Below are 13,789 nucleotides of genomic sequence, written 5' to 3'. Positions count from 1 at the left end.
ACCACAATTACCCCAATACTGATTAATTTTCAGCAAGAAAATATTAACTAGAGAAATCCATCAGGCCAATGTGTCTTGAATAATTTATTATTGAACAAATCAATAAATGATCAATTTTTTATATGGTGAAGTTAAACTATTTCAAGTAGTTCCCATTTTCATTTTGGTTTGTTGGAATTATTTTCATAAACATCAAACTTTTCCCTAAAATTCTTGTAAGAAAAAGAGCTGATTCATCGATCAATTTTTTCTTTTTTTCTTTTTTCTTTTGCCAATCAGAGTTTCAACCATTAAGCTTCCTTTTTTTTTAAAGATTTTATTTATTTATTTGACAGAGACAACAAGAGAGCACAAGCAGGGGGAGCAGCAGAGGGAGAGGGAGAAGCAGGCTCCCTGCTCAGTGGGGACCCCTGCACAGGGCTCCTTCCCAGGACCCTGGGATCACAACCTGAGCTGAAGGCAGATGCTTAACTGACTGAGCCACCCAGGTGCCCCCCATTAAGCTTCCTTTCAAGAACTTATTTCTTCCAAGTCCATCTGCCTTATCAAATTTTGCAGATTTTTAATTTGCCAAAATTTAATTCTATTATTTTTGAGTCAACAACAAATCTTACCATGTTTAATTTTAGCCATTGTCAGTTTTATTTTTACTGTAATATTCATTATAAATTTGATTTTTTAAAGCCTCCTGGTTTCTGCTTTTTTAAAAAATCTAACTCATGAAAAAAATGTGAAAAATTCTCCTCAGATATTTCAGGATTGGTACAAAGTTCATGACCGGGCTACTCCACTGTTGAACAAATGTCCTAATCATTTTTCCCATTTTGAACCGAGTCTCCAAGCTGCTAATCAAGAAAAAGGTAAAGGCCCAGTCAAAATGTCCTACTTCATAAAAATTAAATAACTAGAAATGACAAGATAATATTTATGGTTAGCACTTTTAGATACCTACTTTCTATCAGGCACTATAGTATAGTCCTCAAGATGAAAAGATGCTAGTCTCTACTCAGACAACTCTAGGGCTTCTAATGAAGGAGAAGGACTATTACAGTCTTCATAATATGCTCATTAAATTGAATATACTTTTTTAATTATTTTTTTAAAGATTTTTTATTTATTTATTTGACAGAGAGAGAGACAGCCAGTGAGAGAGGGAACAGAAGCAGGGGGAGTGGGAGAGGAAGAAGCAGGCTCCCAGCGGAGCATGGAGCCTGATGTGGGGGCTCGATCCCAGGACCCTGGGATCACGCCCTGAGCCAAAGGCAGATGCTTAACGACTAAGCCACCCAGGCACCCCTGAATATACTTTTTTAAAAAAGATTTATTTATCTATTTTTGACAGAGAGAAAGAGAGAGATGGAAAGGGGGAGAGAGAGAATTTCCAGCAGACTCCCCGCTGAGCATGGAGCCCCACGAGGGGCTCGATCTCACAACCCCGAGACCATGACCTGAGCTGAAATCTAAAGTCTGATGCTCAACCAACTGAGCTACTCAGGTGCCCCTAAATTGGATATACTTAATGCATTGATTACATTGGACATATTTAATCTTTTGCCACAGTGGGTATTTAAGACTTCACCAGTAAGTAGATTACTACAATGCTGCACGACCTCTAACCACTTCCGTGGTCCACCACATTTTTCTCCATCCTGACATCAAGTCTCCAATCTAGCCCCCACCCCCAGTAATCCATTCTTTTTTTTTTTTAAAGATGTTATTTATTTATTTGACAGAGAGAGAGACAGCCAGCGAGAGAGGGAACACAAGCAGGGGGAGTGGGAGAGGAAGAACAGGCTCCCAGCAGAGGAGCCTGATGCGGGACTCGATCCCAGACCGCCGGGATCACGCCCTGAGCCGAAGGCAGACGCTCAACGACTGAGCCACCCAGGCGCCCCCCCAATAATCCATTCTGAGTGATATTTTTTAAAATCTAAAATTATGTCACCTCCCTGCTTAAAGCCCTCCAATACCTGTTCATTTCATGTAGAATAAAACCAAGGCCTTTCCCATGGCTTAGGAGATCCAACCTGACCCAGGCCCTGCCTCTGCCTCCAACCTCATTTCCCTCCACTCTCTCCCTGACTATCCTTCCATTCCTGCTTCATTGGCCTCCTTTCTTTACCTCTAACCTCCCAGCCCAGAGCCTTTACATTTGCTCTTCCTTCTGACCTGGGATGATTTTCCCTCAGATCGTCACATGGAGCCACATGTTATCCACACTTTATCTCTGTTTCGTTCTGGAGACTTCCATGCTCCCCCATTTAATGTCGTTCCATCTTTGTTTCACAATTCTTGTCACTATCTGAAATTATTTCATTTATTTTCTTGTTTATTGTCACCTCTACTAAAATATGGGGTACATGAAAGCAGGGACCCTGTCCATCATGGTCACTGATGTTCCATTTGCCTTACACATGGCTGTTCCTCAATAAATATTTGTGAAATGGATGAATAAATGTTGTGTAGGAAGAGCTGTAATAGAGGAATGAAACACGTGTCATGGAAGAGTCAGAAATGCCATCACTAAAGAGGTGGGTTTTGTTTGGTTGATGAGTAGAAATTCAGATGGTAGAGGGCAGGCAGTTGAGAAGTGGGCCAAGTGGAAGAATGGAGAAGAAATGAAGATACAAGATATGCCGGAAGATGAAGTCTGTGCAGAGGTGACCAAATGAGAAAGAAGGAACGGGTGTACTGAGGAAGGAGATCAATATGGTTGAAACCTAAGTTCTTTCATTCCTGCCTGACAAAGACACTGTGGTCAGCAGAATACTGGCCCCCAAAGATGTCTGCATTTTGTAACATGATTCCCGGGAACCTGTGATTATCTTGCGTTACGTGGCGAGGGAGAATTAAGGTGCAGGTGGAATAAAGTTGTTCATCGGCTGACCTCACACTAAAGAGATTAGCCTGGAGGGCCCAACGTAATCACAGAGGTCCTTTAAATGGAAAAGAGCAGAGCAGAAAGTCAGTATCAGTGGGATGCCCACTGAGAAAGACCACACAGGCCATTGCTGGCTTTAGAGATGGAAGGGCGGCCGCAAAACAAGGCATGTGGGCAACCTCTAGAAGCTGGCAAAGGGCTTTCCCCTAGAGCTTCCCGAAAAGAATGCAGCCCTACGAATGCCTGGATTTTAGCCCAGAGAAATCCATTTTGGACTTCTGACCTCCAGACCTATAAATGAATAAATTTTGGTTGTGATATGATGCTGAATTTGTGGTAACTTGTTATAGAAGCAATAGAGAACCAACACAGACACCACGAAGTGACGCAGGTAAAACGAGGAAAGGAAAAACTAAGCTCTCAGCTAGTTTTGAGTTTATGGACTGGTGAGTAGAAAAGGTTTGGTAAGCAGTAGAGAGGCTGCATTCTACTCTTGGAATGCTGACTGCGCACAGTTCATCTTTGTTTGCACAACATGTGAAAACAACCTGAAGAACTGAGAAATCTTTAAGATCACCTTCAAAGTAGAGAGGGAAAAAGAGTGGGTGAGTGAGATGGGAAAGCAGCCTATCACCACTGCTTTCCCTTGTCATCCCTTCAAGATTCAGAAATCATGTATTACACGGATCCCTTCAGCAATCCTTTATAGATTCTAAAAAATCTATCACATACGAAGTCTTCCAGTATTCTTTGGATTTTTTTTTTTTCCAAACTACAGAGAAAATGGATGCTTTCATTTAAGGAGGAACAAAAAATCTCTGAAGGATATTGTATTTTCTCAGGAAGATGGGCAAGCTGTGAATAATCACCATTGTGGTTAGCATTAATTCTTGCAGAGTTGATCCTTATAGGTCAACCAGATCCCTTTCTTTTGCTTTATAAATTGAGCTGAAAGAGTTCCTGCTGACCCGAGAGCGCTGGCTGCTTGCCTAGAAGTGCCACCCTGAGGGCACTGTATAACGAGGCAATCCACAAGGCTGATCTCAGCATAAATAAAAGTTTGAGCTGGGACTTAAATTTTTAACACATTTGCAGTATGAAAGCAAAATAGCCAGAGGAACTGCAACAGAATGACATCATTCAAATCACTGAATAATCGTTTAATCATTCGAAGAACCAATATCATAAAAGACATGTCATTATGACAGCATGGCCCACAGCTGCCTAGGACGGATGTTTCCTTCTTACTTTATACCCAGGACAACACATAAGGATACAATTACATTTGGTGTTTGGTTTTGGTTTGTTGGAGTGCTTTGTTTGGGGGCAAGGAAAGGTGAGAAGATGTTTAGTTTTCCTTCGTGGAAAAAAGTTTCTGCACATAAATGATGGAAGGGAGGAAGGAACAAATGATAAACGCGCACACACAAACCCTCCCCATTTCTTTTGGATTAATATCAAAGTCGGGTCATTGCCATTCTCTGATGAGCTGGATTTAGAAACGTCTCATAAGCCTTGTTAATATTTGTAATATGAATATGCAAATTTCAAAAGGCAAAAAATTGTATTCTCATACAAATATTTATTAAGCTGCTAGTATACACCTTATTAACCACTTGGAAGCATGACTTAACAAAAGTGAAAAAGTATTATGTGGTGTGAAACTAAACATTTTCTATTTTAGAATTTTTATTATTTGTGGCTATATATTCATGACTGAGCCACGCCACTAGATTTTCCTTCTTCAAATTAATGACCTGTCCTAGGAAAAATGAAGGAATAAGTAAAAGCAGGGCAAAACATCTTAAACCAGATGTTAGCAGTTGAACAATAATTTTTTACATCATTTTTAAGGACATTTTTAAAAATTCATAAGCATGCAAATTTAAAAATGAATTTACTAGCTTGCAAAAACATTTGTTCATTAATGTTCTTTGCTAAACAACACAACTACTCTAACAGCTTATGAGTAAGTTCCCCTTAAATCTGACAGAAAAGGTCAGAAGAAAAGACCATCTTTGGAAGTGATTAATAACACGGTTTAGTGTAAAGCATGTTTCTCAATTTTTTTTTCATTATCACCCACCTAAGGGAAAAAAAAAAAAACTTAAATGCTCCCTAAAGGACGAACAGGAGTTTTTCAGGTGGGATTGAGTTTTGAAGGACCACAAACTATTGTACCATCTGTATTTTTGCCCCTTAAAAAACAATTTTCACTTCCTGGGGGGGCGGTGCCCCTTTGAGAATTCATGGTGTAAAGAAAACAAGACCAAAAAAAGTAAGGGCTGGGATGTCCAGAGAGGGGTAGAAGGCAAGGGGGAAGAGATGGGAGAGGGAGGATTCAAAAACTCATTGAGGGGGGCACCTGGGTGGCACAGCGGTTAAGCATCTGCCTTCACGCTCAGGGCGTGATCCCGGCGTTATGGGATCAAGCCCCACATCAGGCTCTTCCACTATGAGCCTGCTTCTTCCTCTCCCACTCCCCCTGCTTGTGTTCCCTCTCTTGCTGGCTGTCTCTATCTCTGTCGAATGAATAAATAAATAAAATCTTAAAAAAAAAAACTCATTGAATGTGGGCAATTGTCCCCTTAACCCTATGTATTTTATAAGCTGATATGTGTGTAGAGCAGATATTTCCCAAGAGTGGTGCTATTGACATTTTGGGCTGGATAATCCTGTTGTGGATGGTTGTCCTGTGCATTATAGGGTGTTTAACATCATCCCTGGCTCCTACCCACTGAATAACAGTACCAAACCTCCCCGCCCAAAGTCTCCAGACATTGACAAATGTCCCCTGGTTGGGGGGAGGGGGAGAAAAATTGCCCCCATTGAGAGCCACTAGTGATTCACAAACTGACAACAGAAAGGAGAACTAGAGATCTGTAGGTGTGGAGTAGGAGAAACAGTGGGAAACTTCTGTGGGTAAGGTTAAATGACAAATGCAGACAGCAGAACAATACTGTATTAGTTTCTTATTGCTGCTATAACGCATTACCACAAACTTAGTGCTTTAACACAATGCATATTTATTATCTTACAGTTCTATAGGTCGGAAGTCCAACCAAGGTCTCACTACTCTAAAATCGAAGTATTAGCAGGGCTGCATTCGTCTCTGGAGGCTCTTGGGGAGAATCTGTTTTCTTGCCTTTGCCAAAAGCTTTAGGAGGCTGCTCACATTCTTTGGCTGTCTTCCCCTTCCATCTTCAAAGTCAACTGTGTCAAATCAAATCCTTCTCATGTGCCCATCTCTGACACTCATGCTCTTCTGCTTCCCTCTCATATTTAAAGGACCCTCGTGATTACATTGAGCCTACCAGATAATCTCCCCATTTCAAGGTTGGCTGCTTAGCAACCTTAATTTCATCTGCAACCTTAATTCCCCTTTGCTTTTTAACTTAATATATAAATATCACAGGATTCAGGTATAAATATCACAGGATTCAGGACATGGACATCTTCAGAAAGGCCATTGTTCTGTCTACCACAGAAACAGACGGAACAATCCCATTAATGTTCATATTACTGACTTCTATCATAGGAAAAAAACCCAAACAAAACCCTGCTTTGGAGCAAGAAGCAAGAGTGGAACACACTACTAATTCCTTCTGTTTCCAATGAGCAGCACCTGCAATCTTCTCCATTTCTATCTAAAACAATGGAAACTATTTCATATGTAATCCTTCTGTGGGCTTGTTTGTTAAACATGTACACTTCAGCTCATGAAACTGCAGGTGAAGACAGGCACCTCCAGATATCATTTGGTATAGCAGTTTATACAAATGACTGGAATCTCATTGTGTGATTTCTTTGTTTATTAAACACCTGTTTATTTAGCCCTGTTTTATAGGCATTCTCACAACAGCTATTATTAAAGCCTGCTTCCTGTGACTAACTCAAAACATCCCTTGAAAAGTCTTCTGTATCCATAATCACGTCTGATGTTTCCATTTAGTTGTGAGTTTTCAGGTCCATAAATGCACCACATTATAAAGAGATCAAGGGCTCTAAGCCATGTTCCTTTCCAGCCATCTGTAGTCTATTGGCTTCAGGGTAATACGGCTCATAGAGGTTCTTACCAACTCTCACCTCAAAAGTAACCTCTCCATTTACAACAACTTTAAAAAACAGGGGTAGATTCCACTGACTAATGCACTGACTAATAACTAGTATTATAGTGCCAGATAAACACCGGATAGAAAACTCTGTCTCTGCCCAGTTCCCAGAAGAAGGAAAAATGAGACAGTCTTTTGGGCAAGAAAGCAACAGCCAATGCATTTCTGAACTCACTGGGTAGTTGAGGGCGAGAAGACGGATCTGGGTCTCCTACCGCTTCACTACTTTTTGGAAGCCCACTCTTGTTCCCCACTTCCTTCCCTCACTCTCTCCCTCTCCTTCTTTCCCCCCTCTCCTTCTTTTCCCTCTTTCTTTTTCCCTTGCCTTACCCTCCCTTCCACTGGTATTTATTGAACGCCTCAGTGGACAAAACAGACAAGAAACCTAACTGCACTAGACTTACAACTTCCAGGGGTGAAGGTGGCCAGACAAACAGTAAATAAATAAGGAAAACATGGGGAATGTCAGATGGTGCTGCTATGGGGATAAAATAAATAGAGAAATGGAGAAGAGGGAATGCTAAGGACAAGGATGAGGGAATTTTAAATTTTAAATAAAGGGTCCAGGAAGATCCCACTGAGAAGGTGACATTTGAGCAAAGACCTGAAGGAGGTGAGGGAGTGAGACATGAATTTGGTGGAAGAACATTCCAGGTAGAGAGAACAGCCACTGCAAAGAGCCTGCGGCTGGAGCACGTGTAATTGTATTTGAGAACAGCAAGGGGCCAGTGTAGCTGCAAAGGCAGGAGCCAGGAGAAACGGTGGGAAATGAACTCAGGGAATTAACTATGCCCCAGGTAAGAGTGATACGCAAAGGCAATGAGTGCATTCTTCTCTCTCGGGGGGCATTTTGAAATTTGGTGTGGGTGTTTTTCATTGTCACAATGATGGCAGAGCTGCTACCTGCATTTCATGGAGGCCAAGGCTGCCAGAAAGCCTGCAATTGTGTGGGACAGTCCCACTCAATGGAGCATTGTCCTGTGTTTAACACAACTTTCAAATGTCTTGCCACAGTGACAGAGGGGAAAGAAAATTTTATTTTATTATATGAGCCTTCATTTCACATACAAACACAAACTACTTTTTTTACGGTTTTAATATATACCATATTTTCTAGGAGTGTAACTACTTTGTGAATGAAGGGAAGGTTGTTGTTTGTCTAGTTTGGAACTTTACCAAGATTTTTTAAACTGTTCAGAAATCAGATCATTGATGGCAACACTGTTTCTGGTATTCGAGTTGCTGAAAGCATACAAACCTGTATCAGGCTATATTTACAGTCGTTCTGCATCCAAGTATAAACGCCATCTTATCACTTCATTATATCATCTGATCTAGTTATATGCAGAAATGTACATATTGAAATACATTTTGTTTTGTTATAGATTATTTTTGTATTTCCTTTATATTACAATTTGGGCATTATATTGATTTTTCTGAAATTATATTTGTAGATTAGTTGTTATATATACATTTCATATTATGATAGTAAAAAGGGCATTATAAATTCCTATGATAATAAGAGGGTGTTGAGGCGCCTAGGTGGCTCAATTGGTTAGGTGTCAGACTCTTGATTTTGGCTCAGGTCAAGATCTCAGCGTCGTGAGCTTGAGCCCTGTGCTCAACTGGATTGGGCTCCATACTGGGTGTGGAGACTACTTGAGATTCTCTCTCTTCCTCTCCTTTTTCCCCTCCCCCACTTGTGCACACGCACTTCTCTCAAAAAAAAAAAAAAAAAAGAGGGTGTTGACCCAAAAAACAAATAACCCAATTAAAAATGGGCAGAAGACATGAATAGACATTTTTCTAAAGAAGACATACAAATGGCCAACGGACACATGAAAAGATGCTCAACATCACTTATCATCAGGGAAATGCAAATCAGAAGTACAATGAGATATCATCTCACACCTGTCAGAATGGCCAAAAAGAACAACACAAGAAACAACAGGTGTTGGCAAGGATGTGGAGAAAGGGGAATCCTCTTACACTGCTGGTGGGAATGCGAACTGGTACAGTCACTCTGGAAAACAGTATGGAGGTTTCTCAAAGTTAAAAATAGAACTACCCTATAATCCAGCAATTGCACTACTAGGTATTTACCCAAAGAATACGAAAATGCTAATTCAAAGGGATACATGCACCCCCAGTGTTTATAGAAGCATTATCTACAATAGCCAAATTATGGAAACAGCTCAAGTGTCCATCGACTGATTAATAGATAAAGAAGATGTGTTATATATATATATATATATATATATATATATATATATATATATATATATATATCGATATATAGAGATATATATAATGGAATATATCACTCAGCCATAAAAAAGAATGAAATTTGCAATGACATGGATGGGGCTAGAAAGTATTATGCAGAGTTAAATAAGTCATCAGAGAAAGAAAAATACCACATGATTTCACTCATATGTGGAATTTAAGAAACAAAACAAATGTGAAAAAAAAGAGAGAGAGAGAGGCAAACCAAGAAACAACCTCAACTATGGAGAACAAACTGATGGTTACCACAGGGGAGGAGGGTGGGGGATGGGTGCGATAGGTGATGGGGATTAAGGAGCCCACTCGTGAGGAGCACCGGGTGTTGTATGGAAGTGTTGAATCACTAAATTGTTCACCCAAACCTAATATTACACTACATATTAACTAACTGGAATTTAAATTTTAAAAAGAGAGTATTGGGTCCTTTGAACCTCAAAATAGGGTGGAAACTGCTAGCATAGGAGTCTTGTAGGCCTTTTGTCCTTTTTATTTTTTTCCTTATTTTATCCTTTACTCTGAGATTGAAAGACATTGGGGACTTTTGAGCAGGAGTACCGTGATCTGACAAGTTTTAGAAATGTCACTCTTGCTACTTTGTGGAGAATAGATTTTAGGGATTCCCAACCCAAAGCGTAGAACGTTTATCAGGACCGTCCTCCTATACCTCTTGGTGGACCCTACATTTTTGTCACTGTAGCCCACCAAGGCTGTCAGAGTGCTGGTCAGCCTCTCTGCTTCTCAGCTACCCCTTCCGGAAGCACCCTGAATGCCACACCTTCTCCAGACGCTCCCTGTTCTCCTGGATCTGGGTTCTGTAAGTTTTCACTGCTTGTTAGTTCCAATGCCTATATATACATAAATATATATAAAGTATACGTATACTTTATATACTTACGTGTATGCATATGTGCTTACTTTATATACTTATATGTGTATGTGTATATATACTTTATTTACTTTATATACATATGTGTGTGTGTATATATATATATAATTATATATAAAATTTATTCTAGCTTTCTAGTTTTCCTCAGAGGGAGAGCTTGTCCAGATTACCTGTTCTACCAATTATAGATCCCACCATTATTAAAGGTGAAATTTCTATGACTTTTTTAATTAAAAAAAAAACCCTCAAGAGAAACCAAAATGATAACATGATTCTCTCTAAGTGGTGGAATTCAGGTAATTTTTTAAAATTTTTTTGTACTTTCAAATTTCCTGTAATTAGAAAAAAAACATGACTTCTTGTTTGTTAGCATTATGTTCAAGAAGTTTGAAAGTCTGGGGCACCTGAGTGGCTCAGTGGGTTGCACATCTGACTCCTGGTTTCAGCTCAGGTCATGAACTCAGGGTCATGATCTCGGGGTCATGGAATCTAGTCCCTCATTGGGCACCGTGCTCCGTGGGGGTTTGCTTGGGATTCTCTCTCTCCTTCTACCACTCCTGCTACCCACCCCCTACTGCTTGTTCTCTCTCTCTCATTCCCTTTCTCTCTAAAATAAGTAAATAAAAATCTTAAAAAAAAAAAAAAAAGAAGAAGAAGAAGTTTGAAAGTCCAGGGACACCTGGCTGGCTCAGTCAGTAGGACATGTGACTCTTAATCTTAGGATTGTGAGTTCAAGCCCTGAGCCAGGTGAAGAGATTACATAAAAAAAGGGGGGGGGGTATCAGCCTGGAGGGGGCAGGGAAGCTGCGTGCCTTTCTTCCAGATCTCGCCCTACCTAACTCTTCCACCTGGTTTTTCTTGAGTTACATCCTTTTATTTTTTATTTTTTTAAAGATTTTATTTATTTATTTGACAGAGAGAGAGATAGCCAACGAGAGAGGGAACACAAGCAGGGGGAGTAGGAGAGGAAGAAGCAGGCTCCCAGAGGAGGAGCCCGATGCGGGGCTCAATCCCAGGACTCTGGGATCAGGCCCTGAGCCGAAGGCAGACGCTTAGCTACTGAGCCACCCAGGTGTCCCGAGTTACATCCTTTTATAATCAACAAGTGATCTGGAGGGTATATATAGAGAGATCAGGAACCCTGAGGCTGACCATTGGGAGATTTTGGCATGGCTGTAATTACCAGCAAACCATAGGCATTCAGTGCAGATTTGGAACAACCAAGCGTAAGCAGAGAACAACCAGCCCTTAGCACAGAACGCACAACCAGGAGTGGGGAACAACCAACTTCAAGCATGGAACAACCCACACAAGTAGGGCACAGCTGACCACAGGTGGAGAACAACTAACCACAAATGTGAAATAGCCACTGACAAGTGCTCGAGAGAGAAAGGAGAGGATGACCCCCTGCTAATGCAAGTGCAGGGATAGTGCCAAGGTGCAAAAGACAGCCAAGGAGGTAGAAATGTCCCTGCAAGCATGTGCAGCCAGAAGATCCTTTGAAGCTTCGATCACCTGTTCAAGAAAGCATTATACCCTCTAGATCCATCCATGTTATTGCAAATGGCAACCTTTCGTTCTTTTTTATGGCCTAGTAATATTCCGTTGTGTTTATATATACCACCTCTTCTTTATCCATTCATCTATCAATAGACACTTGGGCCGCTTCCATATCTTGGCTATTGTAAGTAATGCTACAATAAACATAGGGGTGCATATATCTTTTCAAATTAGTGTTTTCATTTTCTTTGAGTAACTACCCAGGATTGAAATTTCTGGATCATATGATAATTCTATTTTTAATTTTTTGAGGAAGCTCTATGTTGTTTTCCACAGTGGCTACACCAGTTTGCATTCCCACCAACAGTGCATGAGGGCTCTTCATTCTCCACACTCTCCCAAATGCTCCTTATTTCCTGTGTTTTTAATTTTAGCCATTCTGATAGATATGAAGTGGTATCTCATTGTGGTTTTGATTTGCATTTACTAGATGATGAGTGTTGTTGAGCATCTTTTCATGTGTCCGTTGGACATCTGTGTGTCTTCTTTGGAGAAATGTTTGTTCCTGTCTTCTGCTCATTTTTAATTGCATTATTTAGGTTTTTTTCAGTGTTGAGCTGTACAAGTTCTTTGTATATTTTTTATATTAACCACTTATCAGATATATCATTTGTACATGGCCTCTTCCATTCTGTAGGTTATCTTTTAGTTTTGTTGATTGTTTCCTTTGCTGTGCAGAAGCTTTTTATTTTTTTGTAGTCCCAATAGTTTATCTTTGCTTTTGCTTCCCTTGCCTGAGGAGACATATCTAGAAAAATGTTGCTATGGCTGATGTCAGAGAAATTACTGCCTGCGCTCTCTTCTAGGACTTTCATGGTTTCAGGTCTCATATTTAGGTCCTTAATCCATTTTGAGTTCATTTTGTGTATGGTGGTCTACTTTCATTCTTTTGGGTATTGCTGTCCAGTTTTCCCAACACCATTTGATGAAGAGACTGTCTTTTTACCAGGGCATGTTCTTGTCTCCTTTGTCATAATTTGATTGACCAAGTAATCGTGGGTTTATTTCAGAGCTCTCTATTCTGTTCCATTAGTCTATGTGTCTGTTTTTGTGCTAGTACCATACTATTTTGATTACTATAGCTTTATAGTATATCTTGAAATGGGATTGTGATACCTCCAATTTTGTTATTTCTCAAGATTGCTTTGGCTATTCAGGATCTTTTGTCCATACAAAGTTTAGGATTACTTGTTCTAGTTCTGTGCTCAACTTTACTTATTGAATTGGTTAGGGTCAGGCTAGGCTAGAAATAAGAACAAACACAGCTGACATAGCAGCTTAACATAAAATTTTCTCACTTGCCCAGTCTGTTAGGGATTGAGCAGCTTTCTTCCACCTCATAGCTATGCTATTTGGATTATTGCCTCCCTTGGCATACCAACCCTTGATTGTCTTGGAGGAAGTAATATATCATTTGCGTTCGTTCTGCTGGCAAGAATGTCTTTAAACTCCTACCTAAATGTATGAAGGTCCAGGAAAACATAGTTTAGGTATGTGTCCAGGGGGGGGAAAAAAGGCTATGGTGTGCACACGGCTTTGCCTCTGCTACAGTTGTTAAGTACAAAAATGAAACTAGGTAAGAATACCATTTTTCCTATCAGACTGCCGAGCAAACTCTCTCTGCCAATACGTTGTTTTTAACTCTGCCATTCTACTTCTAGGAATTTATCCTACAGATAAACTGAGATATATACAAAAAAATTTTGTAGAAGCAACAGATTAGAAATAATTTTAAATGTTCATCAGAAGAGGCCACATCAAATTATAATGCAACCGTGATGAAATACCATGCAGTCCTAAAAAAGAATGAGGCAGCTCTTCAGGAAGTGATATAGAATAAGCTCTGAGATATGTAACTAAATGAAAAAATCAACAATATATTAACATTTGGGTAAAGAAGTATGGCTTTTTTGTACACGTATGAAAGAATTTCCTGATGAAAATCCAAAAAACTGATCAGATTGATTGCCTCCAGAGGGGACCTGAAGAGACTTTTTCTGAAGGGCGACTGTCAACCCTAATTGTACCTTTTGAATTTTTAGCCATGTCAATGTATTACCTAGT

The sequence above is a fragment of the Ursus arctos genome, unplaced genomic scaffold (assembly GCF_023065955.2).
Source record: "Ursus arctos isolate Adak ecotype North America unplaced genomic scaffold, UrsArc2.0 scaffold_20, whole genome shotgun sequence".
Taxonomy (NCBI): Eukaryota; Metazoa; Chordata; class Mammalia; order Carnivora; family Ursidae; genus Ursus; species Ursus arctos.
Note: the sequence above shows the minus strand (reverse complement) of the source record.